Genomic DNA, 7,175 nt, shown 5'->3' with positions numbered 1-7,175 from the left:
GCACTGTAGCATAAAAGGTTGAACTGCAGCCTGCGAAGCCAGCATCCCATATGGGCACTGCTTTGAGTCTTGGCTGCTCCACTTCGATTCAGCTCCCTGCTAATGGCCTGGGAAGGCAGCGGAAGATGGCCCAAGTACTTGGGCCCCTGCCCCCACGTGGGAGACCTGGAAGAAGCTCCTGGCTCCTGGCTTCTGTCTGGCCCAGCCCTGACTGTTGCGGCCATCTGGGGAGTGAACCAGCGGATGGAAGATCTCTCTCTCTCTCTCTCTCTCTCTCTTGCCCCTTCTCCCTGTAACTCTGACTTTCAAATAGAGAAATAAATCTTTAAAAAAATTATATCCTCCAATTGGTCTCCTCTCCCTGCCGGCCCACTTGCCAACACCAGCTTTGTGGCCCTCAGAGGCAGTTGAGTTGGTGGCCACTGATCTACACACAGCCTCGTTCTGAGAGGACCCCTCTGTCATGGCACAGTCATGGATGTCCGTTACTGAGGAGCCGTGACTCCAACAGGTGCAAAAAAATGTGCCACATCACAACTCACCAGGGAAATGCAAATCCAAACCACAGGGGGACACCGCCACACTCCAGTAAGATGGCTCTTCTCAAAAAGACAAATGATGGCCGGCGCCGTGGCTCACTTGGTTAATCCTCTGCCTGTGGTGCCAGCATCCCATATGGGTGCCGGATTCTGTCCCAGTTGCTCCTCTTCCAGTCCAGCTCTCTGCTGTGGCCTGGGAAGGCAGTAGAGGATGGCCCAAGTGCTTAGGCCCCTGCACCCACATGGGAGACCAGGAGGAAGCATTTGGCTCCTGGCTTCTGATCGGCACAGCGCCAGCCGTAGAGGCCATTTGGGGGGTGAACCAACGGAAGGAAGACTTTTCTCTCTCTCTCTCTCTCTCTCTCTCTCTCTCTCTCTCACTAATTCTGCCTGTCAAATAATAATAATAATAAAAAAGATAAATGATAACAGATGCTGGAAAGAGGTGGAGAAAAGGAAACCTTTCCACACTGTTGGTGAAAATGTCAATGATTACAGCCATCATGGAAAATAGCCCGGAGCTTCCTGAAAAAAGTAAAAATAGAACTACCGTATGGTCCAGCAATCCCACCACTGCGTATGTAGCCAAAGAAAATGAAATCTGTTGAAATGACACTGAAATTTTGTGTTCATTGCAGCACTATTCACAATAGCCAAAACATGGAATCAGTCTTGGTGTCTGTCACCAGCTGGCTGATAAAGAAAATACGGTATTTAGACATGGTGGAATACTATTCAGCCATAACAAGGATGAGATCCTGTTGCAGGTTGCAGTATGGATGGAACTGCTGATGGAGTTTGTGGTCACAAAAGGCTTCCATAGCCTTGGCAGCTCACAGCAAGAGCCTCAGGGTGATCACTGACGTCATAAATAGGAGCTTTAATTGTTAAAGGAACAACAGAAGTCACTGTGCACTTACTCCTCACATAGGACTTCCATTCCTTTTTTTTTTTTTTTTTTTTTTAGAGAGAGAGAGAGAAAGGTCTTCCTTCCATTGGCTCACCCCCAAAATGGCCACTACGGCCGGCACACTGCGCCGATCCAAAGCTAGGAGCCAGGGGCTTCCTCCTGGTCTCCCATGCGGGTGCAGGGCCCAAGGACTTGGGCCATCCTCCACTGCCCTCCCGGGCCACAGCAGAGAGCTGGACTGGAAGAGGAGCAACTGGGACAGAATCCGGCACCCCAACCGGGACTAGAACCTGTAGTGCCAGTGCCACAGGCGCCAGCCAGGACTTCCATTCTTAATGAGCTGTACTATGAAAATTAACTGCAAAACTTGTTCTCAAACTGTACTCTATATGTTGTGTGGGGGGGTGCACACTGTTGAAATCTGTGCTCAACATGGAGTTGATCCTTTGTATATAAAATTAAACTAAAAATGAACCATAATGAAGAAGGGGATGGGAGAAGGAGTAGGAGGTGGGACAGGAAGGTGGGAGGGTGGGTATAGGGAAAGAACCACTATATTCCTAAAGTTGTACCTATGAAAAATGTATTCATTAAATAAAAGCTTTAAAAATAAATTAAGTAATTAAAAAAAAGAAGTTGTGTGGTTCTCAGAGGCTTGGAAATGTGGGGAAGGGGTGGGGGAAGGTTGAACAGGCAGTAAGTTATGGTTAGATAGGAGAAAGCCATTCTGTTGTTCAGTTGGGTTACTGTAGGTAATGTATGATATATTAAAAAAAAAACTAAAAGAGGATTTTAAGTGTTCTCACCACAAAGAAATGAAAAATGGTTAAGGTGATGAATATGCTTGCTAACCTGGTTCCGTCAGTGTACAATGTGTGTGTGTATATATATATATATATCATATTTTCCCATTAAATGTCTGATTATTATGTGTATTGATCAACAATAAAACCTAATGAAAAAAATGTTTAAATGGACGCAAAGGGGACCATGACTGACTTCTGTGTCCCTGGCCGCTGTCTCAGGGCCTGGCACAAAAGAGGCAGCAGGAAGTGCGTAAGACTTACTCATGTTCACCAAATACCTCTGGCTCTCTGCCTTCTGGACACAAGGCAGGACTGTGTCCCGTGGCTCCCTGACGGCGGGGAAGGGCCAGGGAACTTGTTCTGGTTAATGAGTTATGAGCCGAGGCCGCATGTTGCTTCTGAGCTGCAGCATTGAATAATAGCTGGGGCCAGACCCTTCAGAGTTTCTCTTTCTGGAATACTGACCACACTGAAGCCAATGGCTGGGACTGCAAGGCATGGAGTCCCTGCTGGTGCTGCACGCATGTTGGGGTGAAGCTACAACATGCCCTAGCCTATCCTAACTGACCCAATATGCTTATATGGTTTAGATGCCTGTATTTGTTTATGTAGAAGTTCACCTCTAAGAACAGGTACAGGTGCTCTGAGAATGCAAGGGTTCTATGCCTTAATAACCCTCCTGCACCAGCTGAGCTCCAGAACAGAGCCAGAGCAGGAAGCCCTGGAGGGACCCAGGTAGTCTTTTTTTTTTTTTTTTTTTTTTTTTGAAAGATTGTATTTATTAGTTTGAGAGGCAGAGTTACAGACAGAGGGAGAGACAGAGAGAGAGATCTTCCATCTGCTGGTTCACTCCCCAAATGGCTGCAGCAGCTGGAGCTGGGCTGATCCAAGGCCAGGAACTTCTTCCAGGTCTTCCCCATGGGTGCAGGGGCCCAAGGACTGGGGCCATCTTCTACTGCTTTCCCAGGCCATAGCAGAGAGCTGGATCGGAAGTGGAGCAGCCGGGACTGCAGGTGGAGGCTTAACCTGCTGCGCCACAGCGCGGGTCCCTGGCAGTCTTGCCTTTACCCCTCTCTGGCAGTTGTGGTTTGTGTTTGCTGCAGCTCCCTTTTGTGTATGCCGGGCTGCCTGGTGGGAAATGGCCGTTGCTGCCCCCACGGCTGCTGCTGTCTGTGGATGTCGGGGTACAGCCAAGGAGAAGCTCAGGCCAGAAGCCTGAGCGTTGGGTGGGTGCTGCCCAGAGGACCGAGTGTGGAGAGGAAGATGGCAAGTTCAGATCCGATCAATCAGGTTTGAAACCCTTGTGGGAGACGCGCACAGAGCCAAGAGGAGGTTAGGGGTGTGGATCTGGAACACGGTGCCACCAGTGAGGGTTTTGGTCTGGGAAGACTGGAAACTGGGAGGGGGAGGGGGCAAGGGGAGGAGGAAGAGGCCGGAAAGACAAAAACCAGTGAAGTGGGGCCCAGGAGGAGACCTGGCTGCCACACTGAGTGCCAGAGCAGCCCAGCGCCGTCGGGTTCAGGGTGAGGAGCCCGGGCTGCGGCGAGGTCACAGAGAGCGTCCCTGACTCCTAGTCCCGGCTCTGAAGCATGGGTGGGGCTGGCACCCCGGCCCAGAGGCGCCCCGGCCACAGTGGGCAGTGGCCGGCCGGGGCCAGGAGGACGCAGAGCAGCAGCGGCGCTGCAGCCCGACCGGTGGAGGCGAGTGTGAGGCGGCCGGCGCGGTTCCTGCCTCTGCTTCCTGCGGGCCGGCTCCCACCTCCGCTGGGCCCCCGGCGCACTTCCTCCAGGAAGGAAGCTGAGAATACGCGGGAGGATATTTAACACCCCGGCTTCCCCCGCGAGGAAGCCTTTTCTTGTTTTTTTTCAGAGTCTTTCCGCGTAAATAAGCAGATTGTCCGGGTTCTGCGAACGAGTGCAGGGGTGAGGACGTGACGAGCAGCAGTCCTGGTCCCGCGTTTTGTCCCTCCCAGAGGCTGGCAGGAAACCAGAGCGAGCCAGCTTGGCCAGTGTCGCCAGGTGCGCCTGGTTCTGTGTGAAAAGCCCCTGTCTGCACACTCCCAAGGAAGCCAGACGTTTGCCATGGAAACCTCATTTCTTAGTGAAAGCATCATTTACCATACATAGTTCCAAACCATACTGTATATTAAAATACACATAAAATTTAAAGAGAAAATGGCATTCCCACCTGCCACATCATTTTTGCTTGGTCATCAGCAAGTACTGTATGTACTTTTTTTTTTTTTTTTTTTTTTTTTTTTGACAGGCAGAGTGGACAGTGAGAGAGACAGAGAGAAAGGTCTTCCTTTTGCCGTTGGTTCACCCTCCAATGGCTGCTGTGGCCGGCGCACCACACTGATCCGAAGGCAGGAGCCGGGTGCTTCTCCTGGTCTCCCATGGGGTGCAGGGCCCAAGGACTTGGGCCATCCTCCACTGCACTCCCGGGTCACAGCAGAGAGCTGGACTGGAAGGGGGACAACCAGGACAGAATCCGGCGCCCCGACCGGGACTAGAACCCGGTGTGCCGGCGCCGCTAGGCAGAGGATTAGCCTAGTGAGCCGCGGTGCCGACCAAGTACTGTATGTACTTTCAATCATTATGTGGATAAAGTTTTGTATGCTCTTTTAAGCAAACGGAATGTTCCAAACTTTTTCCCACATTGCTACTGACCGTTTTCATTATATTGTGTAATGCCTTATTTTTGTATTTACTTTTTTAAAAACTTTGACCAGTATTTATTAATTTATTTGACAGGCAGAGAGAGAGAGAGAGAGAGAGAGAGAGAGAGAGAGAGAGAGAAAGAGATCCAATCTTCTGGCTTATTCCCCAAATGCCCATAGCAGCCAAGGTTTCAGGCCAAAACCAAGAGCCAAGAATTCAACCCAGGTCTCCCACATGGGTGGCAGGAACCCAGCTACTTGTCTGCGACTACCACCACTGCCTTCCACGGTTCACATTAGCAGGAAGCTGGAGTCAGCAGCTGGAGCTGGGTGTTGAACCCAGATCCTCTGATATAGGATACAGGTATCTTAACTGGCATCTTCGCCTCTAGGCAAATGCATACACATGGAACAAACCTTAGAAGATACAGAATGATAGCCCTGAAATATGCTTTGCTCCTACTTCTTCCCCCCGTAAACCCAGTACCTTCCTGGAGGCCTATGTAATGACTAAGTGCCTTATTTATATACTTCAGAGATATTTCCTGAGTATGTAAGCATCCTCTTTCACATAGTTGCATACTCTTTGCACTGTCCTGCACTGTGGCCATGTTTCAGGTCAGAATATAAAGGGTATTTGCACTCTTTTTCGTGACTGTGTAGTATTCCACTGACTAATTTCCCATGATTTATTTAGCTAGTCCCTGTAGAGGACATTTAGGGTATTACTAATCTTTTGCTTTTATAAAGAGACTGCAGTGAGACTCCCTCATGTCCGTGTGTGCTCAGGGACGTGTGTGTGGGTAGTTTCACACACGGTGGCCGGCACCGCGGCTCACTAGGCTAATCCTCCACCTGCGGCACCAGTACTCCGGGTTCTAGTCCTGGCTGGGGTGCTGGTTCTGTCCTGGTTTCTCCTCTTCCAGTCCAGCTCTCTGTTTCACACACAGTGAGTACAGAGATGGCATTTCTAGCAATCGTTTTCTGAGCTAAAGGAGATGTACACTTTTAATAGATTGTCAAATTGCCTTCCATAAAAGCTGTACCAATCTGCATTCTTATCGGCAGCATACAAGAGTGACGCCAAATTTTATTTTTGTTATTATTTACTTATTTGAGAGGCAGAGAACTAGAAAGACACAGAGAGCTCCCATCTACTGGTTCACTCCCCAAGGGCCTGCAGCAGTCAGGGTGGAAACCAGGAGCCAGGACCTCAATCCAGGTCTCCCCCGTGAGTGGCAGGAACCCAGCCACTTGAGGCACCACCACTGCCTTCCAGGGTCTGCACTGGCAAGAGGCAGCATCAGGAGCTGGGGCCTGGAGTCCAGTCCAGGCCCTCTAATGTGGGACGTGGGCAAATTAACCACAAGGCAGATGGCCTGCTCCTGGTGCGTGAATTTTAAATATTCCAGCATCTTAGAATCTTTCTCGTCTTAAAAGCTTTTTATTATGAAATATTTTAAATATACCACAGTGCGCCCCCACAGACCGCTGCATCAACTCATTGCCCAGTCTCTGTTCATCCAGGCTGACGCCCACTTCCAGGCTCGCTGCAGGATTATTGTGACACGAATCACAGCTACCAGATTATTTCATCCACAAATATCTCAGGACACATATCCAAAAATAAGGACTCTTTTTCACTGTGCTTAAACATAGAATCACTACCACACATAAATATGCTTTTCTTTGCTTTGCTTTTTAAAGATTTATTTATTTGAAAGTCAGAGTTACAGAAAGAGAGCAGAGAGAGAGAGAGAGTTCTTCCATCCACTGGTTCACTCCTTAAATGGCTGCAATGACCAGGCTGGGCCTGGCCAAACCAGGAGCCAGGAACTTCTTCTGGGTCTCCCACATGGATGCAGGGGCCCAAGCACTCAGGTCATCTTGTGCTGCTTTCCCAGGCACATTAGCAGGGAGCTGGATTGGAAGTGGAGCAGCTAGGACTCGAACCAAGGCCCATATGGAATGCCGGCATTGCAGGCGGCAGCTTAACCCGCTGCGCCACAGCACCAACACCTGCCTGTCATTTAATCTGTCTCTCTGTCTCCTGTATTTCCTTGACCTTGAAAGATAGATCCTGAGGCTCAGGCTGATTCAGGTATAATTTTTTTTTTTTTGTAAAGATTCTTTGTTTAGGGTCTGGCACTGTGGCACAGTGGGTTAAGTCTCTGCCTGTGACACCAGGATCCCATATGGGCACTGGTTTGAGTTCCGACAGCTCTACTTCCAGCTCCCTGTTAATGTGTTTGCGAAAGTAC

General features: G+C 49.7%; 1 long non-coding RNA gene across 1 annotated transcript; it reads left to right on the top strand.

Annotated features, from left to right (window-relative positions):
- The first annotated feature begins 528 nt into the window (after window positions 1-528).
- LOC149128440 (uncharacterized) lies at window positions 529-1,919 on the top strand. Its single transcript, XR_016232477.1, has 2 exons — window positions 529-660; window positions 1,712-1,919. It is a non-coding gene; the product is annotated as an uncharacterized LOC149128440 (long non-coding RNA).
- The last annotated feature ends 5,256 nt before the right edge of the window (window positions 1,920-7,175 follow it).

This window comes from Oryctolagus cuniculus, chromosome 1 (assembly GCF_051225735.1).
Source record: "Oryctolagus cuniculus isolate XC-2025 breed Fujian yellow rabbit chromosome 1, ASM5122573v1, whole genome shotgun sequence".
Classification (NCBI taxonomy): Eukaryota; Metazoa; Chordata; class Mammalia; order Lagomorpha; family Leporidae; genus Oryctolagus; species Oryctolagus cuniculus.
The sequence above is the reverse complement of the archived record's forward strand: the minus strand, read 5'-3'. Positions and strand labels throughout refer to the sequence as shown.